The sequence below is a fragment of the Microcaecilia unicolor genome, chromosome 9 (genome assembly GCF_901765095.1).
Source record: "Microcaecilia unicolor chromosome 9, aMicUni1.1, whole genome shotgun sequence".
Taxonomy (NCBI): domain Eukaryota; kingdom Metazoa; phylum Chordata; class Amphibia; order Gymnophiona; family Siphonopidae; genus Microcaecilia; species Microcaecilia unicolor.
In genome coordinates, this window is record NC_044039.1 from 92,570,001 (window position 1) to 92,597,315 (window position 27,315).

Genomic DNA, 27,315 nt, shown 5'->3' on the forward strand with positions numbered 1-27,315 from the left:
GAAGGGACACCGAAGGGGCTTCCGTGTTTCAATGACTCAGAAGGCTATGCTGAAAAGTTACCCATATCAGACAGGCCTCTGAGGAGAAACCAGAAACTGGAGGATCCAAGATGGCGTCAAGGGAGGATGTACGTTAGTTGAGTTCCCGTTTTACACCAGAATACCTGAAGAAGTAGGCGCACTCCCCAGAGAATGGGGAAGAGAAAAGGCAAAGCTGTGGTGTTGTCCTCCTTGAACATGGCTGGGGTTCCCACCACTTCTCAGCCTACTTTGGAGGGATTCGGGGTCATAACGTCGGGGATATCGGTTCCTGCTTCAGGGAACAGCAAGGCTTTATCGCCAAATCTCAGTGGAGAGGGAGTGACTTTGAGTCCCCCTGCTGGCACGACCCCTCCAAGACCCAGAAACAGTAATGCTTCGCTATGGATGTCAATAGTGAAAACGCCCGAAATGGGTTAGGATTTTCACGCGACCCAAGAAGGTCCTGGCACAGCATCGACCCCGGATAATAAACCAACTGGGGGATTGGAGAGTGAGCTCTTCCCCCCGAAGATATCTGGAGCGGTTTCTGTGGAGAAATTGGATCTGGTGAAGCCAATAATGTCACAATGGACGTACTATGGGAAGTGCTGCAGAGTGTGAATAACTCTCTTCTTCAGATGTTTAAAATTTTTCAGGAATAAACATGTGAGTTAAAGAAGTTATATTAATACTTACCTAACAAAGTGAAAGTCCAAGATATAAAAATAGAGACTTTGACTATGGAAATGGTTTCTCTACGAAAATCAGTTAATTTGGTAATGAAGGACAGCCATGTTTCTTGTAAAAATTGGAATTTCTGTAGAACCAATTAAGGAAAAATAACTTGAGAATGATAAATTTTCCTATAACATCCTATATATCAGCTACTGAACTGTTGAAGAAATATTTCTCTGATATTTTGCCAATACCTTCTGATAGCCACCTTCTGGTGTCTAAAGTGATTTATATTTCCCTTAAAATTGTCTTTATCAGAGAAAAGAGATGTGAACTTAACTGACATTTTGGAAAATTCAGAAATTAGAGATAGCGTTATATTATTAGTGACTCTCGCCTTTGATTTGAATAGGAACAATGTTTTGAAATTGTATTTCCGACACATGGCTGATAGTTTTTTGGGTTCAAAGATGAATATATTTCCTGACATATCAAGGGAATCGCAGACTAGGAGGCGTGAATTCTTGGCTTTTAAGCCAGGAATCATTGCCCTAGGTGGGACCTTCCTAGCGCGATTCCCTTGTAAGTGTTTTATTTCCTTATTACTTATTTGTTGAACCTAAGAAATTACAAGAGTTTGTGGAGTTGAAAGAACAGATGAAAAACCCTCTGCAGCAACTTCCTTTAGTTACCACTGTACCGGCTGCAATTACCGATTAACCTTCCTCCCTCAGAAAATGTGAATTGTAAGATTAACCTTTTTGAGTTTTTCTTATTTTCTTTGAGATTGTTTTCCTGATCTTGGATCTCCCAATTGAGGACAATTATATAATATATATTGATGAGAGAAAATGTTTTCTTTTTCCTTTATATTAATTTCTGTTTTCCTTACATTTATGTGATAAATGTGAATGTAATTAAGTAAAATGATAAATAAAATAAAAAAAACTTTTAAAAAAATCACTTTCTTTTTCCCCATACAAAACAGTGGTAATTATGAATAAAACTAACTTTCATAGAAGCTTAGCTACGAATTCATTGATGCTCAGTTTCATGCATATACTCTTGGGTGAAGCAGATGTTCTGTCAAATTCATGGTCAATTTGCAAACTGTGGGATCAAGGCAGAAAGTTTGAGGGTGGAAGTGCACAGTTTGTGAGAAGTTTATGAGAAAGTAAATAGCCTGAAGCAATACCTCATGTTAAGCACCAGTGCATAGTTTATTTAAATGCAGACGACTTTAAGGGGAGCACAATGCAGGAACCTAAAAACCAGGTCTGAGGAGGCGTAGAAGGGTTAGCTCACCCTTCTGCAGCAGTGCATTGGGGCAGAAAAATTAATAGTCCCCCACCAGTGCATCAGACCCCTGATATTCCACCCTCCCCAAAGATGACCCTCTGTTCTGGTGATCCCCCCAATCGCCAACCCCTCAATCCTCTGACACCCCCACTCACCCAACCCCTGATCCCTCCCTAGACCCCCCCACCCCTCATGCAAACAGCTCTATTTTCTAATGGACCTCAGTAAAAAAAATAGCCATAGTGTTTAGCAGCACCCATAACCCCCCCCCCCCCCAATCTGGGCCTCCTGCCAAATAAGGACATTTTTCCCTTATTTGGTAGTCTGGGCAGAGACTATTAGCTAAAGGAAAACTTCCCTTATTTGGCAGACAGACTCTGAAGATGGCATTGTAAAATCCAGGTATGATGTGGGGAGTGGGAACCAGGGGACCAAGTAGGCACGAGGGGGAGGGGTGCTACTATACAAGGCTATTTTTTTTAGTGGGGTCAGGGGATGGGGAGGTCCACTAGCTTCTCTCACCGATGCTTACTGTGACCTTGAACAAGACACGTTATCGTCTACTGCTTCACATACAGACTTAAAGGCCTATTTACTAAAGCACTATAAAGTTTCATACTAATGGGTACCTATTTTCTTTTATTGAATAGATGTCATATAGGCACCCTCTGGGCACCTATATATTGGCACACTTATAGAAAGAGAAATGAAGGCAGGTAAAAAAAACATTATGCCTTATCCAGTCTGCCCATCCATACCATCAACTATCCCTTCTTCTCCTTTAGAGATCCTAAATATTTGCCCCAAGCTTTCTTGAATTCAGATACAGTCTTCTCCACCAACTCCAATGGAAAGCCATTTCACACATTCACCCCTTTCTGTGAAGAAGTACAGTATTACCTCAAGAGTACTTCTTCATGGAAAAGCTGGTGAATGATATTATAGAAATGCAGGTATAAACCCGCTTTTGAGTGGAAACATTTAGGTGTAATCATAATAATGTAAGTTTTGCCATACTGGGACAGTTGAGTATCTTGTTTCCAATAATGGCCAATCCAGGTCACAAGTACCATGGCAATATCCCAGAACAGTGAAACAGACTTTATGCTGCTTATCCTAGAAATAAGTCGATGATTATAATATTGATACGGCAAGAGGTTCACCGAGGGAGTGAAGTGACACCAGCCGTTAAGTACATATGAGACTTGCCCGCGATAATTATTGTAACATATTGTACTTTTTTGATCCTCTACTACACACATTGTTTTGAGTTTATATTTCAGTAGAGAAGTGCCATGCATTTTTTTGAGGGGGTAAGCAAACATGTGGACAATGGGGAGCCGGTTGATATTGTATATCTGGATTTTCAGAAGGCGTTTGACAAAGTGCCGCACGAAAGACTCCTGAAGAAATTGCAGAGTCATGGAATCGGAGGTAGGGTATTATTATGGATTAAGAACTGGTTGAAAGATAGGAAGCAGAGAGTAGGATTGCGTGGCCAGTATTCTCAGTGGAGGAGGGTAGTTAGTGGGGTCCCGCAGGGGTCTGTGCTGGGTCCGTTGCTTTTTTAATGTATTTATAAATGACCTAGAGATGGGAATAACTAGTGAGGTAATTAAATTCGCCGATGACACAAAATTATTCAGGGTCGTCAAGTCGCAGGAGGAATGTGAACGATTACAGGAGGACCTTGCGAGACTGGGAGAATGGGCGTGCAAGTGGCAGATGAAGTTCAATGTTGACAAGTGCAAAGTGATGCATGTGGGTAAGAGGAACCCGAATTATAGCTACGTCTTGCAAGGTTCCGCGTTAGGAGTTACGGATCAAGAAAGGGATCTGGGTGTCGTCGTCGATGATACGCTGAAACCTTCTGCTCAGTGTGCTGCTGCGGCTAGGAAAGCGAATAGAATGTTGGGTGTTATTAAGAAGGGTATGGAGTCCAGGTGTGCGGATGTTATAATGCCGTTGTATCGCTCCATGGTGCGACCGCACCTGGAGTATTGTGTTCAGTACTGGTCTCCGTATCTCAAAAAAGATATAGTAGAATTGGAAAAGGTACAGCGAAGGGCGACGAAAATGATAGTGGGGATGGGACGACTTTCCTATGAAGAGAGGCTGAGAAGGCTAGGGCTTTTCAGCTTGGAGAAGAGACGGCTGAGGGGAGATATGATAGAAGTGTATAAAATAATGAGTGGAATGGATCGGGTGGATGTGAAGCGACTGTTCACGCTATCCAAAAATACTAGGACTAGAGGGCATGAGTTGAAGCTACAGTGTGGTAAATTTAAAACGAATCGGAGAAAATTTTTCTTCACCCAACGTGTAATTAGACTCTGGAATTCATTGCCGGAGAACGTGGTACGGGCGGTTAGCTTGACGGAGTTTAAAAAGGGGTTAGATAGATTCCTAAAGGACAAGTCCATAGACCGCTATTAAATGGACTGGAAAAATTCCTCATTTTTAGGTATAACTTGTCTGGAATGTTTTTACGTTTGGGGAGCGTGCCAGGTGCCCTTGACCTGGATTGGCCACTGTCGGTGACAGGATGCTGGGCTAGATGGACCTTTGGTCTTTCCCAGTATGGCACTACTTATGTACTTATGTACTTATGCCCCTAAATTGTTGACAGTATCCTAGAAATAAGCAGTGGATTTTTCCAAGTCAATCTTAATAGTGGCATATGGACTTTCTCCCCAAATTTTGTATATGGCACCTTAAGTTCTGTGTGCTAATTTCGCCACATGGCCAAACTGAGTGCACAACTTAATTGATTAACAAGTCAATCAGCACCAATAATTGTACTTAACCAATTAGCAGCACTAATTGGCTTTAATTATAGTTTATACATACAACTTTCTAGGCGTATTCTATAATGTGGTGTGTGTAATTCTAATGAGCACAGTCAAAAAGGAGGCATAGCCATTGGCATAGAATGGGCAGGTTGTGGGTGTTTCACAAAATTACGCACACTATTATAGAATTATTCAGGGTCGTCAAGTCGCAGGAGGAATGTGAACGATTACAGGAGGACCTTGCGAGACTGGGAGAATGGGCGTGCAAGTGGCAGATGAAGTTCAATGTTGACAAGTGCAAAGTGATGCATGTGGGTAAGAGGAACCCGAATTATAGCTACGTCTTGCAAGGTTCCGCGTTAGGAGTTACGGATCAAGAAAGGGATCTGGGTGTCGTCGTCGATGATACGCTGAAACCTTCTGCTCAGTGTGCTGCTGCGGCTAGGAAAGCGAATAGAATGTTGGGTGTTATTAAGAAGGGTATGGAGTCCAGGTGTGCGGATGTTATAATGCCGTTGTATCGCTCCATGGTGCGACCGCACCTGGAGTATTGTGTTCAGTACTGGTCTCCGTATCTCAAAAAAGATATAGTAGAATTGGAAAAGGTACAGCGAAGGGCGACGAAAATGATAGTGGGGATGGGTCGACTTTCCTATGAAGAGAGGCTGAGAAGGCTAGGGCTTTTCAGCTTGGAGAAGAGACGGCTGAGGGGAGATATGATAGAAGTGTATAAAATAATGAGTGGAATGGATCGGGTGGATGTGAAGCGACTGTTCACGCTATCCAAAAATACTAGGACTAGAGGGCATGAGTTGAAGCTACAGTGTGGTAAATTTAAAACGAATCGGAGAAAATTTTTCTTCACCCAACGTGTAATTAGACTCTGGAATTCATTGCCAGAGAACGTGGTACGGGCGGTTAGCTTGACGGAGTTTAAAAAGGGGTTAGATAGATTCCTAAAGGACAAGTCCATAGACCGCTATTAAATGGACTGGAAAAATTCCTCATTTTTAGGTATAACTTGTCTGGAATGTTTTTACGTTTGGGGAGCGTGCCAGGTGCCCTTGACCTGGATTGGCCACTGTCGGTGACAGGATGCTGGGCTAGATGGACCTTTGGTCTTTCCCAGTATGGCACTACTTATGTACTTATGTACTATGTACCCAATCTGCACCTAACTTAGAAGCAGATATTTAGGCCTGGTTTTAAGTGGCCTAAATGGGTACGTCTAAATTTTATTTGTAAGAACAGCATGTGAGTGTATTCTATAAAGTATGCCTAAATTTAGGCATAGTTTACAGAATCGGTGGTTTTATAGCACTGATTTTTAAGGCGCCATATATAGAATTTCCCCCTTTTCTTTTAGGAAATTTTTAAAAACCCTGCTAAGCTAACTGCTTTTACCACATTCTCTGGCAATAAATTCTGAGTTTAAATACAGGTTAAGTGAAGAAATATTTTCTCTGGTTTGTTTGAAATTTACTACTTAGTAGCTTCATTGCATGCCCCCCTAGTCCTAGTATTTTTGGAAAGAGTAAACAAGTGATTCACGTCTATCAATTCCACTCCACTCAGTATTTTATAGTCTTCTATCATATCTCTCCTCAGCTATCTCTTCTCAAAGATGAAGAGTCCTAGCCACTTTAGCCTTTCCTCATAGGGAAATCATCCCATCCCCTTTATCATTTTCATCGTCCTTCTCTTTACCTTTTCTAATTTCACTATATCTTTTTTGAGATGCGGTAACCAGAATTGCACACAGTATTTGAGGTGTGGTCGCACCATGGAGCAATGTAAAGGCATAGCATTCTCAGTTTTGTTTCTCGTTCCTTTTCTAATAATTCCTAACATTCTATTTGCTTTCTTAGCCGCTGCTGAACACTGAGCAGAGGGTTTCAACATATCATCAACGATGACACCTAGATCCTTTTCCTGGGCGGTGACTCCTAATGTGGAACCTTGCATCAAGTAGTTATAGTTTGGGCTCTTCTTTCCCACATGCATCACATTGTACTTGCTCACATTTGTGTCATCAGCAAATTTAAATATCTCACTAGTTACTCCCATCTCTAGATCATTTATAAATATGTGAAAAAGCAGCAGTCTCCACATAGACTCCCGGAGAACCCTGCTATCTACTCTTTTCCATTGAGAATACTGACCATTTAACTCTACTCTCTGTTTTCTATCTTTTAACCAGTTATTAATCCACCATAAGACACTGCCTCCTATCCCATGACTTTCTAATTTCCTCAGGGGTCTTTCATGAGGTACTTTGTCAAATGCCTTTTGAAAATCCAGATACACAATTTCGACTGGCTCACCTTTATCCATATGTTTATTCACCCCATTAAAGAAATGTGTAGATTAGTGAGGCAAGTTTTCCCTTGAGTAAATCCATGTTACATAAGTACATAAGTACAAAAGTAGTGCCATACTGGGAAAGACCAAAGGTCCATCTAGCCCAGCATCCTGTCACCGACAGTGGCCAATCCAGGTCAAGGGCACCTGTAATTTTGTTTTTTATAATAGTCTGTACGTTTCAGGCTCACCGGTCTATAATTTACCAGATCACCTCTGGAACTCTTTTAAAAAAATTAGTAAGTCAGTGGCAAGAATAATTGGTAGTACATAAGTGCTACATGTCATGTGTCTAACTTGTGCTACATTTCATATGTGTAGCACTTATGCTACATGTCATGTGTGTAACTGTGCTATATGTGTATAATGTAGTTATAGCATGTATTGCACAAACACATTTCAATTATCTCAGCACTTATGTGCACAGTTACTGAATTGCCCTTTAAGTGGACAACCTTTGCAATAATGTTTTTGGGAGTGATCAGCATTTGGAGGAAGTCAGCTATGTCATTAACACATGGGTGCATTACTGATATGAAAGAATGCTACTGTAAATAATGCAGATGCAGTTAATTATAGTTTTGTAGCTGTAGCTGACTGTTCCATACTTGTGGAGGAGTAGCCTAATGGTTAGTGCAGTGGTTTATTTCCTCCTGTTGCTCCTTGTGATTGTGGGCAAGTCATTTAACCCTCCATTGCCCTAGGTATAAAATAAGTACCTGTATATAATATGTAAACCCTTTTGTTTATAACCATAGAATGGAGGTATATCAAATCCTTTCCCCTTTCCTATCATTTAACATGTGTTATGGTAATGCAGTAAACGTTCTATACCCTCTTCCCACCTTATCATAAAATGACACATTAATGTGGGATTTAATGCACATTACTGGTTTGACCTGCACACTAGTCGTTTTTTTTTTAATACGATGTAGAGGGCAATTCTGTAATATAACGAAGCATAAGAATTTTATATACCAGTACAACCAATGGCTTTGGGCAGTTCAACAAAGCAAATAGTAGCAATAAATTAAACAATAAACACAAGAAAATTACAAACAATCTCAAAAAATCAAAACCTTCAGCCTCTTTTTGCCACACTGAACTCTCTCCTCAAAGTGCCTTCACCTCCAACCCCCCTTCACTTTCTAGCCAGACTATGGCTGAGTACTTTTATGACAAGGTTCACAAGATTAACCTTGAGGTCTCAACCAAGTCACCTCCACCTTTCCTTCCCCCAGTCCATTCTATCAACTCTCCTTCAATCCCTGCCTCCTTTTCTGAAATCACTGAAGAGGAAACTGCACATTTTCTTTCCTCTTCTAAACTGACTACCTGTTCCTCTGATCCTATTCCCACCCATCTGCTTATCACTGTCATCCCTTCTATCTGCCATATCCTCAATCTTTCACTTCCCAATGCAACTGTTCCTGATACCTTCAAACATACCATAGTTACATCTCTCCTCAAAAAAAAAAACCCCTTCATTGGACCTTACTTGCCCTTCCATCTATCATCCCATCTCCCTCCTCCCTTTCCTTTCTAAGCTACTTGAACATGCTGTTCACTGTCGTTGTCTTGACTTTCTTTCATCTCAAGCTATTCTTGATTAACTTCAATCTGGCTTTCACCCTCTACATTCAACTGAAACAGCCCTTGCTAAAGTCTCCAATAACCTGTTCCTAGCCAGATCCAAAGGTCTCTATTCTATCCTCATCCTTCTCGATCTATTTGCGGCTTCTGACACTGTTGATCACCACCTACTCCTTGATACGCTGTCCTCACTTGGATTTCAGGGCTCTGTTCTTTCTAAGTTTTCTTCTTATCTCTCCCATCACACCTTTAGTGTATGCTCTGGTGGTTCCTCCTCCATTTCTATCCCACTATCAGTTGGTTTACCTAATGGTTCTGTCTTAGAACCAGTGGCATACCAAGGGGGGGGGGGGCGGTGCGCCCCGGGTGCACGCCACTGGGAGGTGCCGCGGCGTGCGCCTGTAGGCTCCAAGTTCGCTATGCTAACTTCGCTGGTTCGCTGCAGCTCCCTCCCTCTGCCCCGGAACAGGTTACTTCCTGTTTCGGGGCAGAGGGAGCTGCAGCGAACCAGCGAAGTTAGCGTAGCGAACTCGGAGCCCACAGGTGCGTGCCGTGGCACCCCCCCCAGCGGTGTGCACCCGGAGAGGGGAGGTGTCATTTTGCGGGGGGGGGGGGGGGGGGGGCATCGGTAATCCGCCCCGGGTGTCATCGAGGCTAGGAACGCCACTGCTTAGAACCTCTTCTTTTCGCGATCTTTACTTCTTCTGTTGGTGCTCTGATCTCCTCCCATGGCTTTCAGTATCACCTTTACGCTGATGACCTCTGCATACCAGAGATTTCAGCAGAAATCCAAGCCCAAGTCTCAGCCTGCCTGTCTGATGATGCTGCCTGGATTTCTCACTGCCATCTGAAACTAAACACGGCCCAAGACTGAGCTTATTATCTTTCCACCTAAACCCATCTCTCATCTTCTCCCATTCTCTATATCTGTGGATAACACTCTCATCCTCCCTGTCTCATCATCTCATAACCTTGGGGTCATCTCTCTTTCTCTGCACATATCCAACAGATTGCTAAAACATGTAGTTTATTTCTCTATAATATCACTGTCTACTGAATAGCAAACTCAACACTTTTTTTCTTTTTCTTATTTGCTATTCAGTAGACGTTGTATAGAAATATAAGATTTGAGCAAACGCCTAAATTATTGTTTAAAAGTCTATAATATCACCAAAATTCATCCCTTCCTTTCTGAGCACACTACCAAAACCCTTATCCATACTCTTATCACCACTTGATTAGACTACTGCAACTTGCTTCTCACAGGTCTCCCACTAAGCCATCTCTCTCCCCTTCAATCTGTTTAAAATTCTGCTGTAAAACATATAATTCATCAGTGTCACTATGCTCATATTAGCCCTCCTTAAGTCACTTCCTTAGCTCCCTATCAGTTTCCACATACAATTCAAACTCCTCTTACTGACTTACAAGTGAATTCACTCTGCAGCTCCTCAGTACTTCTCCACTCTTCTCTCTCCCTAAATTCCTCCCCGTGAACTCCATTCACCATGTAAATCTCTCTTATCAGTACCCTTCTCTTCCACTGCTAACTCCAGACTCCATTCCTTTTATCTTGCTGCACCAAGACTTCCTGAATCAGTATGTCAAGTTCCAACTCTGGCCATCTTCAAATCTAGGCTAAAAGCCCACCTTTTTCACTCTGCTTTTAACTCCTATCTCCACTTGTTCAGTACCAATGTCTGTTTTATCATTCCCACCTTAAGTAATTCCTTTACTCCCTATCCGTCCAGTTTGTCTATCTTGATTAGTTTGTATGCTCTGTTGAGCAGGGACTGTCTCTTCATATTCAGTGTACAATGCTGCTTAAGTCCAGTAGTGCTATATAAATGATAAGTAGTAGTAGAAAAAAAATCAACCCCAAAATTATAACATGATACTAATTAAAATATTCTGGAAAAAGCCCAAAATTCTATTTTGTTCAAACTCTCAAATAATCACTTTCCAATTTTTCAGTAGGCAAAGAATTCCATTATGAAACTGCTACATGGGAGAATAACTACTTATGAGAAGATAATAACTTTACAGAAGATGGATGAAGAATTGGTAATTTGTTTCTGTTAATCAACTGACAATGAGCCTGACCAAACCATAGAGAAATTAAGAAGAGAAAATAATTCAGGTAATAACCATATAAAATTTTAAAAACCAGACACAGAATCTTAAACTCTATCCTAATGGTAACAGGAAGCCAATGTAAAGAAGCCCATACTGAATTACAATAGTCAGTTCTTAAGAAAATTAAATCATGAGCTATTTTTTGCAAGTCATCTAAAGAAAAATAAGCGCAAATTTGATGCAACATGCAAAGTTGGAAAAACACTGAAGATAATCGCTTTATTTGGCAATCACCTTTCAGTTGTGGGTCTAGCTAAACTCCTAAGCCATAAACCACTGATTGTAGGGCAGTATGTTTACAATCCAATATAGGGTTAGAAGGCATTCAGTAATTGTGATCTAAGAATAATGCTTTTTTGTTCATAATAATTGGCTAATTCCATAGCTGTAGGACAGATTGAAGATGGGTCTTTTAAATAGTGAACAATATGAAATAAAGAATGATTAATTGGCCCACCTATATACCTGAACAGAGTAATAAAGAGTTACAGTATGCTTAGTGGTCTATATGACATCTATTATATAAAACTCAATTTGAAATTATTGAGAATAAAGACCTAAATAGTTCCCCGCCACGATTTTTGATCTTGTATGTGATCTTGAATGTGATTTTTATTATCTTTGTATCACATGGTTTTGTAATTTTTGCATGGTTTTTCAGCTCATTGCCATTGGGGACTATGTCCAAACTGGAGAGAACAGTCAACAAGATTGGAACTAGGAACTTTGTTTTTTTTGATGGACTATTTAATTATTCTTTTACCGTGAAGTCAAATCTCAAGGATTTATAATATGCAGCAGGAGTCTACATTCTCATCTCTTCAACTCCTAAGATAAGTAACCAGATTTAATTCATATTTTTTGTTGTTGTGGCGTTGTGGTGCTATGATGGAATCCAACATCTCTCCAGCTTGGAATGCTTTGTTTTCTGAGCACCACAATTATAACTGTTTTCATATATATATTTTTTATTTTTACATATTCTATAAAGAAAGTATGTGCCTACTTTCTTTTACAGAACACTACTGTAACGGGTAAAATACACACCAATAAGTTCAGCACAAGCACTAATGCCAGCAAAAGAGCTGGTGTAAATACTTGTATCTAAATGCCAGAGATACATGTGTAACTTATAGTATTCTACAATGTATGCATGTGTGAGTCCTGCCCAGATTCCACCCATGTGTACACCTGTCAAACATGCACTATGAATGATATAGAAACAGAGAAACATGACGGCAGATAAAGGCCAAATGACCCATCCAGTCTGCCCATCCTCTGTAACCCCAATTCTACCTGTTCCTAAGCAATCCCACATGCTTATCCCACACCTTTTAAAATTCTGGAACAGTCCTAGACTCCACCACCTCCACCGGAAGGCCATTCCACGCCTCCACCACCCTTTCTGTGAAATAATACTTCCTTAGGTTATTCCTAAGCCTATTCCCTCTTAACTTTATCATATGCCCCCTCATTCCAGAGCTCTCCTTCATTTGAATGTGTTTACAGAATAGCGCTTAGGTGGATTTCAGCATTAACATGCATAAGTGCACACATATGCATATACATGTCAGTATTCTAATCATTCATATGCATAATTGCTGCATACACGTTAGAATCCACTTTATAGAATTAACCCCTTAAGACTCAGTTCTACAAATGATGCCCAAATGTAGGTGCTGATAAAAATTAGTGCTAAGCGGTACTCAGAGTTGAACACCATTTATAGAGTAGCATTTGTTGTCGGGATCTGCGCCCAGTTTTGGGTGCAAGGATTTCTACCAAGTTAAACCTTGCGTAAATTCTCGACCCTAAGTTAGTTGCAGATCTCCCTTATTCTACAGAACTGCGAAAAAATTCCAGGAATGCCCTGATCCCCCTCTCATGGATGTGCCCTCTTTTTGGACCCACACATAAAATATATATGCAGATTCCAGTGCCTAAAGATGTGTGTGTAAATTTTAATTGATGCCAATTAGTGCCAATAATTAGCACCCAATTATCAGCACTAATTGGCCCATTTATCAATTAAAATGCACTCGCAAATTGGGTCTGCACCCAAATTTGCACATGAAAGTTTGAACGCCATATATAGAACTAGGGAATTAGTGCTTAACTTGCATTAAAACCCATATAATACAGCTAATGCAGTTTAGTACATAGGCTTCTTACATTTTAAGCTCTCTAGGGCAGGGAAAAATCTAAAGCAGCGGATATGTAACTCCTCTCAAGCTTGGGTTTGGAAGCAGAGTGATTAGATTACAAATCCATACATCTAGCTACCCATATATCCTCCCCAGGTATATGTCTGAAGTACGCTACACACACACACACATAGATTCAAAAGCTAATTTATTTGATATTTCAAATAAATTAGCTCTTGAATCTGTTTCATGCAGTCATATCCTGTCTATTTACAATTACATCCACTCTACGATGTATGTTGATACAATGTGCAAGGGAGAATACACTAAAGAAAAAATTACCAGTAGCATGCAGTTATAAAATTAAAATATTGGTACAAAAGAAGCTGTACAATGATCAGGTATCTAGAGGGGGTCAATATGCAACACAAAAAATGCATTATTTCTCCACTTTCTGCTTTATATCACTTTCATCTTAAACAATTGTACTTTGGAGCATAATTGTTTGGGTAGGTTTCATGTTCTTTGTGGTGCTTATATAGTTGAATCCTTATGGGAATTTAATATAAAAGTAAAATACAAATGCTGTTAAAACTGAGTGAACAATAGTCTAATCTGAACATTATAATTGTATACTCATGTCAGCAGTGAGATGTCATACAATAGTAAATGCTTTCAATTCTACTATTACCACTGTATTCAGTATGAACCTGAAGTATAAAAGATAAGTGTCCCGGGGTTCCTCAACTACATAACAATCTACATTCATACCCTCTGAATTTGAAGAGAACTGTATTGCTTTCACCACATTTGGATTAAAGTATATTTGGATTTGTTTACACTCAGCTAGGATCTCAAGGAACATGTTAACTTATAAAAGCAAATGTGACCTAAAGGACCTGCAGTTATTAGATCCTGGTTAATTTTTTTAAGAAATGCCCAAACTTTACTTCTGTTCTGAACTAATTCTGCTGACAGTCTGAAATTTAAACTCATCAAATGGCACTGATCAGTTATTACACAACTGGATCTTTTTACTTAAATTTGTTAAGCAGTTAGCATGTGAATTAGCACACAGTGTCTCTTTCCACATAGCCACAGTAACCATTGACAGCATATTCATGCTCTAACTGAATACTCTTGTATGGGGTGGGAAATGGGCACGGACTTTGCATTGCAGTTAGCACACAGTACCTTACTGCATGCAAAGTGTCACAGGTGCAGATCTATAAATGCACTTATTATGCATTATTTAGGAGGTGCTAAGTGCACCTGCTGTAGGTATATTTACCAGATGGTAAAGTATTTTACTGTGTGGTAAACATATAAGAATATGCAGAGAATGTCTCCAACAATTAAAAAGTAATCATCATGTCAGCTAAAGGAGCTGTGATTGGCTGACAGAAACTTGGAGGGACTTAATGGAAAGGGAAGGACATCTAAACAACTGATTCTTGTGGTGCAGTGCTTAGAGCACTGGCCTGGGAATCAGAAGATGGCTGGTTCAAATCTCCCTTTTACTATTTTTTAATTTGGACATCCCCAACTGCACTTGCATGTTTTTTTTTTCTTCCGATTTTTGCTCTCTGCATGGGTCCGGGCAGCACCAACTAAACTAAATTTGCTCGGGGGACCTGCATACTGCTGTCATGGAGCTTGGGATGATATTTGAAGCTGGCATAGAGGCATCTCAGGGGGACCAGTACACTACCAATGCTGGCCCCTCCCACGACCAAATGCCTTGGATTTGTTTGTTTTTGAGCTGGGGTGCTTTGGTTTCGATTATCGCTGAAAAACGAAAACGCCTAGCTCAAAAAACGCCCAAATCCTATGCATTTGCCCGGCACAAACCGTATTTTCGAAACTAAAGATAAACATCCATCTTTTTCGAAAATACAATTTGGCCCGCCCCTTCACGGACCCGTTCTCGGAGATGGACGTTTTTACAAATGGGCGTTCGCGTTCGATTATGCCCCTCTATGCCATACTTTGTATTATTTGAATATTTTTACTGTTATTGCCTATTGCTCATGTTTGATTTATTCTTACTATACACCACCTTGAGTGAATTCCTTCAAAATGGCGGTAAATAAATCCTAAGAAATAAATAAATCAATAAATAATAAATAAATTCCCTTCTATCCTGTTTTTCCTTCCTCCCCCCCTTTTTAAAATAATTTTAGATTGTAAGACATGTAAGTGATACTATGCGATGGGTAGGATAGTAAATCCCACAATAAACTTAAAACTTTAATCACTTTTCCAGGGAACAATCAATAGACAATTTAGCCACAGGGAGAGTGTATTTATTCCAAATGGCATTCCACATAACAAATTTATGTTTTCATTTCCAAATTTTCTAGATTCCAAATGACAAATTTGTGTTTTGGATTGTTTCATAAATTCTAAACTGTTCTCTTTCCTATGTATCCCTCTTAATAGACTTCTTGTAATCTGATGACATAACCTCTATCTATTCTATATTTAAAAAAAAACAAAAACAAAAGTTCATTTGACTTAGAGATCTACTGGTTCCTATAAATATTATATTATTGATCTTCTGACTTTAAACTATATGTTTGCCTTGTTTTAAAAATTTTTATGCTATAATTGAGTGTTTAATGAGGTTGCTATACTGTGGCTTTTTTTAATCTTCCTACCCAGAGTTGATTGAGGCTTAATTAAATTAATTTGGCTTTTATTGTACCTGGTGCCTAGTAAGAGTCTGTCTTTAAGGGAGGGGCTGCTTCTTGGAGAGGTGGAAATCCTGTAAAGCAATTTAAGCTTGAAGTTAAGATATTTTGAATTTATATATTTTCAAAATTGTGTTTTAGATTGTTTTATAAATTCTAAACTGCTCTCTTTCCTGTGTCCCTCCTAACAGATTTCTTTTAATCTGCTGACCTTACCTCTATCTATCATATATTTAACAAAACAAAAAAGAAAACAAAATTTCCTTTCCTCTGATTTGGAGATGTACTGGTTCCTAATAAGTTAAGGTTCTTCAACTTGGAAAAGAGATGGATGAGGGAAGATATGATTGAGGTCTACAAAATCCTGAGTGGTGTAAAATGAGTAGAAGTGAATTGATTTTTTTACTCATTCCAAAAGTACAAAGACTAGGGGACACTCGAGGACGTTACATGGAAACACTATTAAACAAATAGGAGGAAATATTTTTTCATTCAACAAATAGTTAAGCTCTGAAACTCTTTGCCGGAGGATGTGATAACAGTGGTTAGCGTATCTGGGTTTTAAAAATTCCGGGAGGAAAGTCCAGAGTCTGCTATTGAGACAGACATGGAAGCAACTGCTTGACCTGGGATTTCTAGTATGGAGTGTTGCCACGATTTGGGTTTCTGCTAGGTACTTGTGACCTGGCTTGGCCACTGTTTGGAAAACAGGATACTGGGCTAGATGGACCATTGGTCTGACCCAGTATGGCTACTCTTATGTTCTTTTGCACCCTTAGGAAATTTCACCCTATATAGGAAAATCACAAGAGAATTATCTTCATTAAACCTTCTACTGGAAAACGTATGGGCATAGTTATGTGCCAGGACTTGTAGTACAACAGGCTGCCATGAGAGATCTTGGCAGCCATTTTGGGAATGTTCTGCAAGGGGCAGGAATGAGGGGGCTGCACTCCTGCCCCCCCCCAAACCACCACTGGACCACCAAGGATCAAGGTAGGCCTGGGGGAGCCTACCTGAAATGCAGAGGTGTTGGAGGTTGGGGATTGGGGGTGGGAGGGGGAGTGGCTTGTGGTCTTGGGCTGGGGAGGGGGAGAGGAAGATGCATTCAATGTTTTTTTTTAAAGCTTATGAGGATCCCAGCCCAGTATTCAGCCGGGGGCGCATAAGCGTAAGCTTTTGAGTTGTCCTAAATTCACCCACTTAAGCTTATGTGGGCTGCAACTAAATATCATCGGCACCTGCATAAGCCCCAGCTCCACCCTGATGAGCTCACTTTTGGGGGGCCAGTCAAAGGTAATATTCCATGGCACTGCCTGGTTTAATGCCATTACATATCAGTGGTTGGGCAGTGACAGGCCCCTTTATTATTACTATTAGTTATGTATTTGTAGCTCAGTAGTATGAATATATCTTAGAAGGAGTTTGAGCTCAGAACAGCTAATTTGGAGGCGTGAATTTAAATATCCAAAGTGCTTTGCTTTATATACATCTCTATCCTATACTGCCCATCAGCGGTCAGTGTGATTACTGATTTACTCCTTCAGGAAAATCCATCTTATAAAATAGCCACACAGACATCCCTGTGGATCAGAGTAGTAGCTTAATGGTTAGAGCAGTACGCAGAGCATCAAGGAATCCAGGTTCAAATCCTATTAAGTGATAGTGTCATGAATATGGCTGCATTCTTTCAATGCTAGATGGAATTCTATACAGAAAAGCTGGCACCTACTTTTCTTTAGGTTTCAAAGTAGGCATATTGTAGGTGCCCTTTTATAGAATTTCAATCTTGTGTGTTCAATAAGTACAAAACTTTACCACACTAATAAAAGGCACACAATGTCTTAGGAGCTTTGAATTATTCTGTATCATATTTTACCCTCATGATGCCATACAAATATTTGCTTTATAAATATGGTTTCTCATCAATATAAAGTGATAGTTGTTTCCTTTCTGTTCATGTAAATAGCTTCTTAATAGCTTTTCTTAAGTAGTAAGTAAACAGGTCAGAGCCAAAGTGTTATTTGTAGTGGAAGAATGCAGGTCATTAACCCCATTACAAACCTTTGCAAAGCAGGAATGCAGCAACAGAAATTCATTGTGACCAAACAATAGGCTACAGAATCTCTGGGCACCAAAAACAGACCATTTTACTTTTTAAGTCTATTGTCCATAAAGTCTACAGGAAAAAAAAATAAGCTTTTACCTTGTTGCTAAAGAAACTAAGTCTTTTTTAAACTTAGGAAGTTAAACAAGAGCAACCTGATTTTTAAACTTACAGGACACCACAGTGTGAAAACAGATCTTCATATTAACAGTGATAATCCGAGTTCAGCTCTGCAACACTATTTACCTTCTAGCATTTATATTATTTATTTTTATTTAATAGGATTTGATTATCCTCTTTCATCAAAGGACATCATAGCCATTCTCTTTCCTTTATAAATACATTTGTCAAGCTGAAATGTACTGATAAATGGAATATTTTGCAATTAATCATTTTATTTTCAATGTGGAAAAGTTGAGTTACAGCTGGGAACTGGCCCAGCAGCTCAGGTGTCAAATGCTATGCATTACCACATAGAAGACCTTTGGTTTGATCTCCCAGGAATCAATGCAGTAAAGTGCACTCAGGCTTTGTGGGCATTAGCATACAATTTTGTGGGTACACAACATAGAAAGGAGTTTTACACAAAACAGCCCTGACCACACAGCCTTTTAAAATCAATCTGTTTATTAGAATTTGTAGCACATACATTGCAATATAACACAATCTGCAACAACAAAACTTTGGTAACTTTCAATGTACAATCCAAACCACTTTTGCAGTTTTATTAGAGAACCAATTTTCCTTTGATTCTAATGCCCCCTTGTTGTGCCCTCCAAAGCCTTTGTCCTACACAGGGTCTTGTGTTTTATAACCCTATGTGATTGTTTTCATACCACACCCACCCCTACCCTCTCTCTCTTTCCTTTCATCCCCTTAAGTACCTATCTACATGTAGTCAGGAAACCAGAGTTCTTATCTACTCATGTCAATATCGAACTACAGCATGCCAGAAAGGGACTGGATATATTTAACCCAGACCAACATTAATTTTTTCTTTTGTTTTAATGTGTACATGGCATCCTGTAGTTCCATCATTAGAAGAGCATGGTACGCACTTCACCAGTTTCTGTAAGATGACATGTCAGTCTGGGTCCAGTATTGAAGAATAATGTTAGGTCCTGCTATGCTGGCCTTCTGGAGTAAAAATTGTCCTCCCATTCCACTCACCCCAAACATGCATGAATTCCCTAGCACAAAATATGAGTGGAACATTTGACCAATTATTCTTTTCTAAATATTGTATTACAGCTCTCCAATAAAGTTTGATTTTACCACAACTCCACAAGGTGTGACTAAAAGTATTATTTGCAACCAAACTTCAGACATACAGATGTTTGAACATAACCTGATTTTTTATGCTTGAATCTGTGAAATATGCCCGATGGAGAATTCTGAACCCAGACTCCCTTAACTCTGCATTGGCCACCCTAAGTGTTTGCTTAATGAGCTTTAATAGGTGAAGTAGAGCCCTTGAAACCTCTATGTATGTGCTGCATTTCTCCCCCTAGGGAGGGTTAATTTTACATAGAGCCTTATGGAGATATGAAATTGATAATCTCTCTTTCTTTTCATTTTCCAAAAAGTTTCTTCCCAAATTGGGTGGAAAGCCCTTCCTTATCCAGCATGTTGAGATAACGATGTTACTTACTTGTAGCAGGTGTTCTCTGAGACAATAGAACATGTATTTCCACATATGGGTGATGTCATTCAATGGAGCCCAGAAGAGACATGCTTCCCAACTTTTAATTATAGAAAATGTTGGCAGTTGGACCACATATACACCCACCTTCCTGCCTGAATGTGCAGCGTGGGACCAAGGCAGCCTATCACAATAGCTGACAGAAGGGAACACCTGCTACAGGTGAGTCATTTTGCTTTCTCTGAGGACAAGCAGGATATTCAATTCCACGTATGGGAATACCTAGCTATCGAAACAGAAGTGGAAAATAGACATAAGGCCTGTACTATACTACCCCGCCAGCAGAGGTCCTTCCGCTGCAAAGCTGGCAGGGGACCCCAACCCCCACCAGCCGAGGTCCTCTCTTCCGTTGCAAAGCTGGTGGGGGACCCTAACCCCCGCCAGCCGAGGTCCTCTCTTCCGTTGCAGCAAAGCTTCCTTCAGTTTCAAATTCTAAGTCTGATGTCCTGCATGTTGTACGTGCAGGACATCAGACTCAGAACAGGAAGTTTTGCTGCAACGGAAGAGAGGACCTCGGCTAGCAGGGGTTGGGGTCCCCCGCCAGCAAAGAAAGGCGATGGCGGGTTGGCGGCAGGAAGGGGGGTGGAGAGGGTCATTGGCAGGGGGGTCCAGGGCCAAATCTAAGGGGACCCATGCCCCCGTGGCCCCACGCAGATACACTCCTGTTTCTTACCGGACACTATTTGTTTTCTTACCGGAATCGGCAAACGCCTCTCTGATAATATGTAAGCCACGTTGAGCCTGCAAATAGGTGGGAAAATGTGGGATACAAATGTAACAAATAAATAAATAAACAAACAAACAAACAAACAAGCGAAGGCCTACAGGACCAAACAGAATATAATAATGTAGGTATAGCCTGGAACAGACACAAATGGGCCTAGGGCAGTACAGCTGGATTCTAGACTCTAAATAAATTTTGAAGGACTGACTGGCCAAGCCAGCTGTCACACTGGGAATTTTGTTCTATGCAGTAATGACATGTGAATGTGTAAACAAAGACCACAATTCAGCCTTGCAGGTATCTTCAAAGGAGGCTAATCTCAGGCTACCAAAGCCAACCATGGCTCTCATATTGTGAGCTGTAACATCACCCACCAGAGTCAGCCCAACCTGTGCATAATTAAAAGAGATGCAAATCTGCCACCCATTTGGATACAGTGCATTTCCCAATGGCTACCCCTATCCTTTATGGGTCAAAAGAAAAAAAAGCTGGATGAGTTTAGTCCACTCCAGATAGAAGACTAAAGCTCTTTTGTAGTTTAAAAGTATGCAGTGCACTTTTGCTGGGATGGGCATGTGGTTTGGGGAAGAATGTCAGCAGAACAATAGACTAAGATGGAAGTCTGACACTACTCTGTTGTGATGAAATTTTGTGTAAGGTAGATCAGCTAGCAGGGGTTTGAACTTGCTGATCCTGCAGGCTGAAGTCTCTGCCACCAAAAATAAGACCTTACACAGATGGCAAGTATCAAGCTGCTCAAAAGGAGTTTTTATCAGCTGGGTGAAAATGATGTTGAGGTCCCATGACACTGTGGAAGGTTTGACTAAGGACTTGAGCAAAAGTAAACCTCTCAGAAAGCAAACAACTAAAGGCTGCCATATATCATCCACTGACCTCACCAAATATGTTACCTTTTAAATCTTTAGGCAGTACACCCTGTGAACGTGAAACAAGTAGTTGAGATGGCAAGGAAAAAATTTGCTTTTTCAAGAGCAAGCAGTGTGCAATCTTGTCTGCCTAAGGTCCAATCCCGCAAGTGGTGAAGCAGATGGGCTTGGTTAAATTTCTTTAAATCTACCATCCTCAGACCCTCCTGCTACCAACTGCCATATCAGTGCTCCATTTTCATCTTTGACAGTAGTCCCACCCCAAGCACGCCATTTCAGAAACCTCCCAAAAAATGGCATGAGCAGCGGCAATCAGACATCACCGCGCACTGCCCAGTTACTGCTGGGTTAGCGATGGAGCTCTTATACGGGCTCCCCGCTGCATGGCCATGTGGTAAGAGTTCTCTTACCACATGGCCATGTGTGTCTGGGAGTTTTTTACCCACTGGAGCTCTTATAAGGGCTCCCCGCTGCATGGCCATGTGTGTCTGGGAGATTTTTACCCACTGCGGTAAAAAGGGCCCTGGCGCACAGGAAAAAGGGTCCCCGCCCTTTTTCTCACAGCTTGGTAAAAGGACCCCTAAAAGCAGAACACAGGTGTTCATAAATGTTAATCAAAGAGGACCGCAGAATGCAGGGACAAAATCCATTATACACATGTAATATGTTACACACAGACAGCATGAGCTGCCCCATGTAATGGGGAAGAACAACTATGATTTTGCCTAAGGCTTGTGCTGTTATCATCACACAGCTCCAATGCAAACTTACTGCATCAGCCCTCCAAGACAGGTGTTCCTTTCCCCTCCTTTAACTGCGAATGCTTCAGAGACAGCAATCATAGCTCCCTGAGGGAAGGGAGTCATGGTTATTGCTTAAGAGTGATCTCTGATGGCCAGACTCACAGCTCATGAATGCAAGTTCCAGAAGGAACCCTGGTATACGGCTCTAGACCCAGAGCATTCACTGCAATAACCAAACACAGTATATCGGGAGCAAGTGAGATTGAATTTGAGGGGAAACCTCAGACAAATGCAAACTCTGGGCTCGTGACATCACATCAAATTCCAACCCTGCTTCCAACTGAGATGGAAGTACAAAGAAGAGGAAACTGCTGAGTTAGTCAGCAACCCTTCGAATTACCAACCAGCTGGTTAGGGCAGAGTATTTTTTTTTTAATCTTTATTTTAAAGTAAGATAGTCACCTTTATTTATGCTTCCAAATTGTGGGGGTCTTTTACTAAGCTGACGTAGAAATCAGCTGGGGACAAACACCAAGACGCCCACAGGAATGTAATGGGTGTCTCAGTGCTTACCACCAGCTGATTTCTACCGCAACCTAAAAAAACTCTACCGCAGATTAATAAAAGACCCCCTGTATGTCAAAAAGTAAGATACTAGAAAGATGTAATTAGGATTAGAGAACTACAATACAAACTAAGATCTCAATTCTCTTATCTGGAGATCACCTTAATTAAGTCACTTCAGCTCCTTTTGCTGAAATAGGAAATGTAAGCTCTTAAGAAGTGGCATTGGAACCACATTAATTAACTTGTACACTCTATATGTTGATGGTGCAATTAAAGCATTATATTTTTATAAATGTCACACTATTATGACAGGTATTTGTTGTATTTATGTTTGAGACACACACTATTCTGTTTTATTGCAGTCCCTGGCAATTAGCAAACATAAATAAATCAATCAATCAAAATAAACAAGTACATAAAAAAACTGGAATCCTCTACGAAATGTTTTCTTTCCACTTATCTTCCTTATATTCAAACTAATTGTTTACTAAATTGCCAAATATAAAATAAAAATTAGGAGCATTATTAGGCATTACTTAGGTGTTTAACATATGCATTAATAATTGATATTAATGAGATGCAAATGAAGCAGAGGTTAATAGAGATGGTAAAGTAATCTTGCTAAATTGGATAATGCTAAAGCTTAGTAGCTGGAGTGGATGGACAGACTAGTTGCCCAAACATTTTTTTTTTCTACTCTTATTTTCTCTGAAGTCAAATATTCAACATGGGTTAAGCTTTGTACGACCGTTCTAAAATGTATTTGCTGCATTAATAGGTGATAAATTATTTAGCACACCTTTGCATCACAGTAGTATAAATTGAAGGGCATTGCACAAATACCTGATAACTCACAAAAATCAAGGGGTCTCTTTTATAAAATTTTGCTAGTGGTTCCCGCGTGGCAATGCCAACGAAGCCTATTCAAAATGAATGGGCTTTGTCGGCATTACCGCACTGTGGACTGCTAGTGTGTTTACATAAAAGAGGCCCAAAGTTTTGACAAAAGCAGTTCCAGTACTGTATTTAGATTTTTTCCTCTGGAAGTCATCATTCACAGATTATATTATTGTTAACTTTGTTACATGTCATCAAGCAATGTCAGAATATACAAAAATAATAGTGAAGACTACTGTCTAGTGCGCCTTAACACATTTTCCCCCAGATTCTATACAGTGCGACTTCAGTTGTGCACATAATTGAAGTCATATTCTGTACTGCATGCGCAACTTAATTATCTTAAAAAGCCAACCAGCGCCAATAATTGCCAACTAACAAGCAATTATTGACACTAACTGGCATTAATTAGAATATACACATAGAACTTGCTAAGCATATTCTATAAAGTGATGCACATAAATTTACTTGGTGTAAATTCCTGCGACTAGATTTAGTCGTGTGGATGGGCCCTAGACATATTCTATAAATTGCAACTAACTTTAGGCATAGTTTATAGAATACACCTAAGCATACTTTTTTGGCACCAATTTTTAAGGTGCCATATATAGAATCTAGCCCTTTGTGTCTAAATATTAATGCCTGATTAATAATGCAATAGTAAGCACAGTTTACATCCTAAATTCATTCATGGTCTTCTTCCATTTCATCTACTGAACTGTGTCTAACTACAGCCTGATGGTAAAAGACTCTGTGAGCTTCAGGAACACATATCTTGACTAAAGTCTGAGGACCAGATGCATTAAACTTAATGAGCCAGCAACGTGGTTTTTAAACTGGTTCTAGCCAGTTTAGCGCGCAAGCAGTAAACCGGGACATGCACAAAAGGGTTCTCTGAGCCATTTTCCTGTCACGGTAGCAGCTAACGAAAACGGAATGCAAATGAGCTAATTACTATTATAATGTGAATGTGATGTGATGCACTACCGTTTCCAACCCCATGCACCGTGGAAAACCTAATGGGAGGTCTGCACCTCTCGCTGGGCCTGCTGTGAGCGGGACCCATGCAGAGGAGGACGCCCATCGCAAAAATCGGAAGAAAAGTGCTCGTCAGGGATGTCCTTTCAAGGGCCTAACACTTGGGCGTCCTTCACTAAAAAAAAAAAAAAAAAAAAAGGACGTCCCTGACGAACACTTGGACATTTTGTGATGGGCGTCCTTCTCTTGGATGTGTTTTTCTTATGTTCCCTGAAAACCGCCGGCGAGAAGAATCGGGGATCGGGAAATGCGAGGATGCCCAAATCAAAACTATTTGGATGTCCCTTTCGATTATGCCCCTCCAGGTCTCTCTCAGCCAATCACAGTGTGTTCAGCTGTCACTGGTGTCAGCTAAATGCGCTGTGATTGGCTGAGAGAGACCTGGAGGGACATAATTGAAAGGGATGAACAAATAGTTTTGATTTGGATGTCCTCGCATGTCCCGATCCCTGATTCTCTCCAGCGGTGTTCTTGGACGTGTTTTTCTTACATGCCCGAAATGACCACCGCCGGACAGAATTGAGGATCAGGACGTGCGAGGACATCCAAATCAAAACTATTTGGACGTTCCTTTCGATTATGTCCCTCTCTCAGCCAATCACAGCTTAGGGATGATCTTCCAGTGTGTAATGGGAACTTCTGGGAGGGTTGAAAACTATGGGAACCCTAGAGTTTGGAGGTAATGTTCTAGGTGTGGAGGGAGCACTATTAGGGGGAGGCTTGATAGGAGAAGGCCACTAGAGGGAGTCTCTGGCCTTTTACTAAGCAGCGTAAACATCTACGCACGCCCAACGCATGCCAAAATGGAGTTATCACACGGCTACCATGTGGCCCTTGTGGTAATTTCATTTTTGGCGCACGTCCGCTACGTGCGGCCAAAAAAAATTTTTTTTTCTGGTACGGGTGAGCTACGCGCGCCAAGTGGCATTTGGCACACGTAGGTCATTACCACCCGGTTACCGCATGAGACTTTACTACTAGGTCAATGGCTGGTGGTAAGGTCTCAGACCCAAAATGGACAAGCAGCAATCTTCATTTTGCCGCACATCCATTTTCAGCAAAAATTTTAAAGAAGAGCTTTTTTTTACAGGCACACTGAAAAATGGATTGGCACACTCCCAAAACCCACGTCTACACTACCGCAAGCCATTTTTCAGTGCACCTTAATAAAAGAACCCCTTATTTAGTATGGTCACTGGGTCTATTTTACTGGTTATAACATGGCTTGTGGTGGTATTCACTGTAAGGTGCATTTCTAGTATTTGCATATTAATAAGCAGTCTTACATGCATTTGCATGTTTTACATCTCATTATTATTTAGTGTGGGGTAACCTAATTACAGCACGAAAATCAAATAACATGTTAAGGGGCAAATAGGGGTTAATGCCCTTACGCACCTTGATAACAACCCCCTTAATTCTGTTAGCACAGATTAACACGTACTCTCTAATGAGTTTAGTACATTAGCACCTAAATTGAAATAACTAATCTCTGTCCATTTTCTTTACAAGAAACTTGTCTTGCTCCCAGTAAAATCTATTTTTAACAATTCTAACAATTACACCGCTCTTGATATCTTATGGAATATAACTCCGCTGGCACTATAATTTGTAAATAATTTTAACAAATCAGCTAGTAATAACTAATGCAATGGACAGCCACATATCCATGAATATATTTCTAACATAATTGTAGAGTTCTCAGTTGGAAATTCTTTATTAGAGATGTGAAAGGAAAAATGGCAACATTCCAGTGGAAACAATGCATCGGTTCATTACTGTTGGAAAATGAGAATTATGGACATACTGTAATAACACAATCACAAAGCTCTCTACTATATTAATAGTGGAAAACAGATTTTGAAGACCTATTAATTGTTTCAGGACATTGAATTTCAATTTCAAAACAATTTCAATGTAATTTTATGGTTTAAAAAAAGCCCCACATTCTTCTATGCTTCAACGTTTTGATTTGCTTACTTCCTTATTCAATAGCTAGAATTATCATGACTAATTTATGACTACCATTTTTGCATAATTTCCAATTTCTTAATGTAGTTGTTCATCTGGCTTATAAGCATAGCAATCCATTGATATACAGAAGAGACTAAAAACAGAAAAAAGTCACAGAAATATCATCAGAATTCCATGTAAACTCAATTTTTCAGTTGGCCTTTCTTATAAACCTGGTGATGTGTTTCTATTTAAAATAAATACAAGAGGTAGCAAAAAAACAAATTGATTGATTCTTTTAAAAATCTATCAACTCCTAACCTGTGATTATCTTCCTTTTCTGTCTCATATTCTTAATCATCTGCCTCTTTCTGTGGATCATCCACATCTTCTTGTTCTTGTCTTTGTTATGAATATTTTGTTAGCCTGCTTTTCTTAGCAAAAAAATGCATACAAATGCAGCTATTTTGAAATGCCATTTCTCCTTCCTGTTCAGTTCTCTATAGCTGTTGACAATATCCTTTTCTCCTCTGGAAACTTTAAGAATGTGTTTACAATTGGGATCATTATCCATGATAATCTGCAAATCCTTGCAGTCAAAGTATGCAAAGGCTTCAGACAGCTGCTTTGTGATCAACTGGGATGGGATGGCTGGAGCATACACAATCTCCCCTCCTCTGCAGCTCACTTTTTTTCTACCTAGATCAGGTTCTCATTGCACAGACTCCTCTATATCATTGTAGCAACATCATAAGGAGTCCTTTTACAAAGGTGTGCTAGCATTTTTAGCATGTGCGTTAAATATGTGTGCACTAAACGCTAGAAATGCCCATATATTGCTATGGGTTTATCTCTCTGACCTCATGTGCACCTTTCTTTAAATTAGTCACCTTATTTTCTAACTCCTCTTACTCTCTTACCTATGCTCCATCTTCACTTATACCCTACACTGTCAATTAAAATGTTTTATTACGTATTCTGTT

At 40.2% G+C, this 27,315-nt stretch overlaps 1 protein-coding gene across 2 annotated transcripts in view; it reads right to left on the bottom strand.

Annotated features, from left to right (window-relative positions):
- Positions 1-27,315, bottom strand: part of SOX5 (SRY-box transcription factor 5) — an 860,916-nt gene that overhangs the window by 397,334 nt on the left and 436,267 nt on the right. The gene's annotated exons all lie outside the window — the stretch shown is intronic.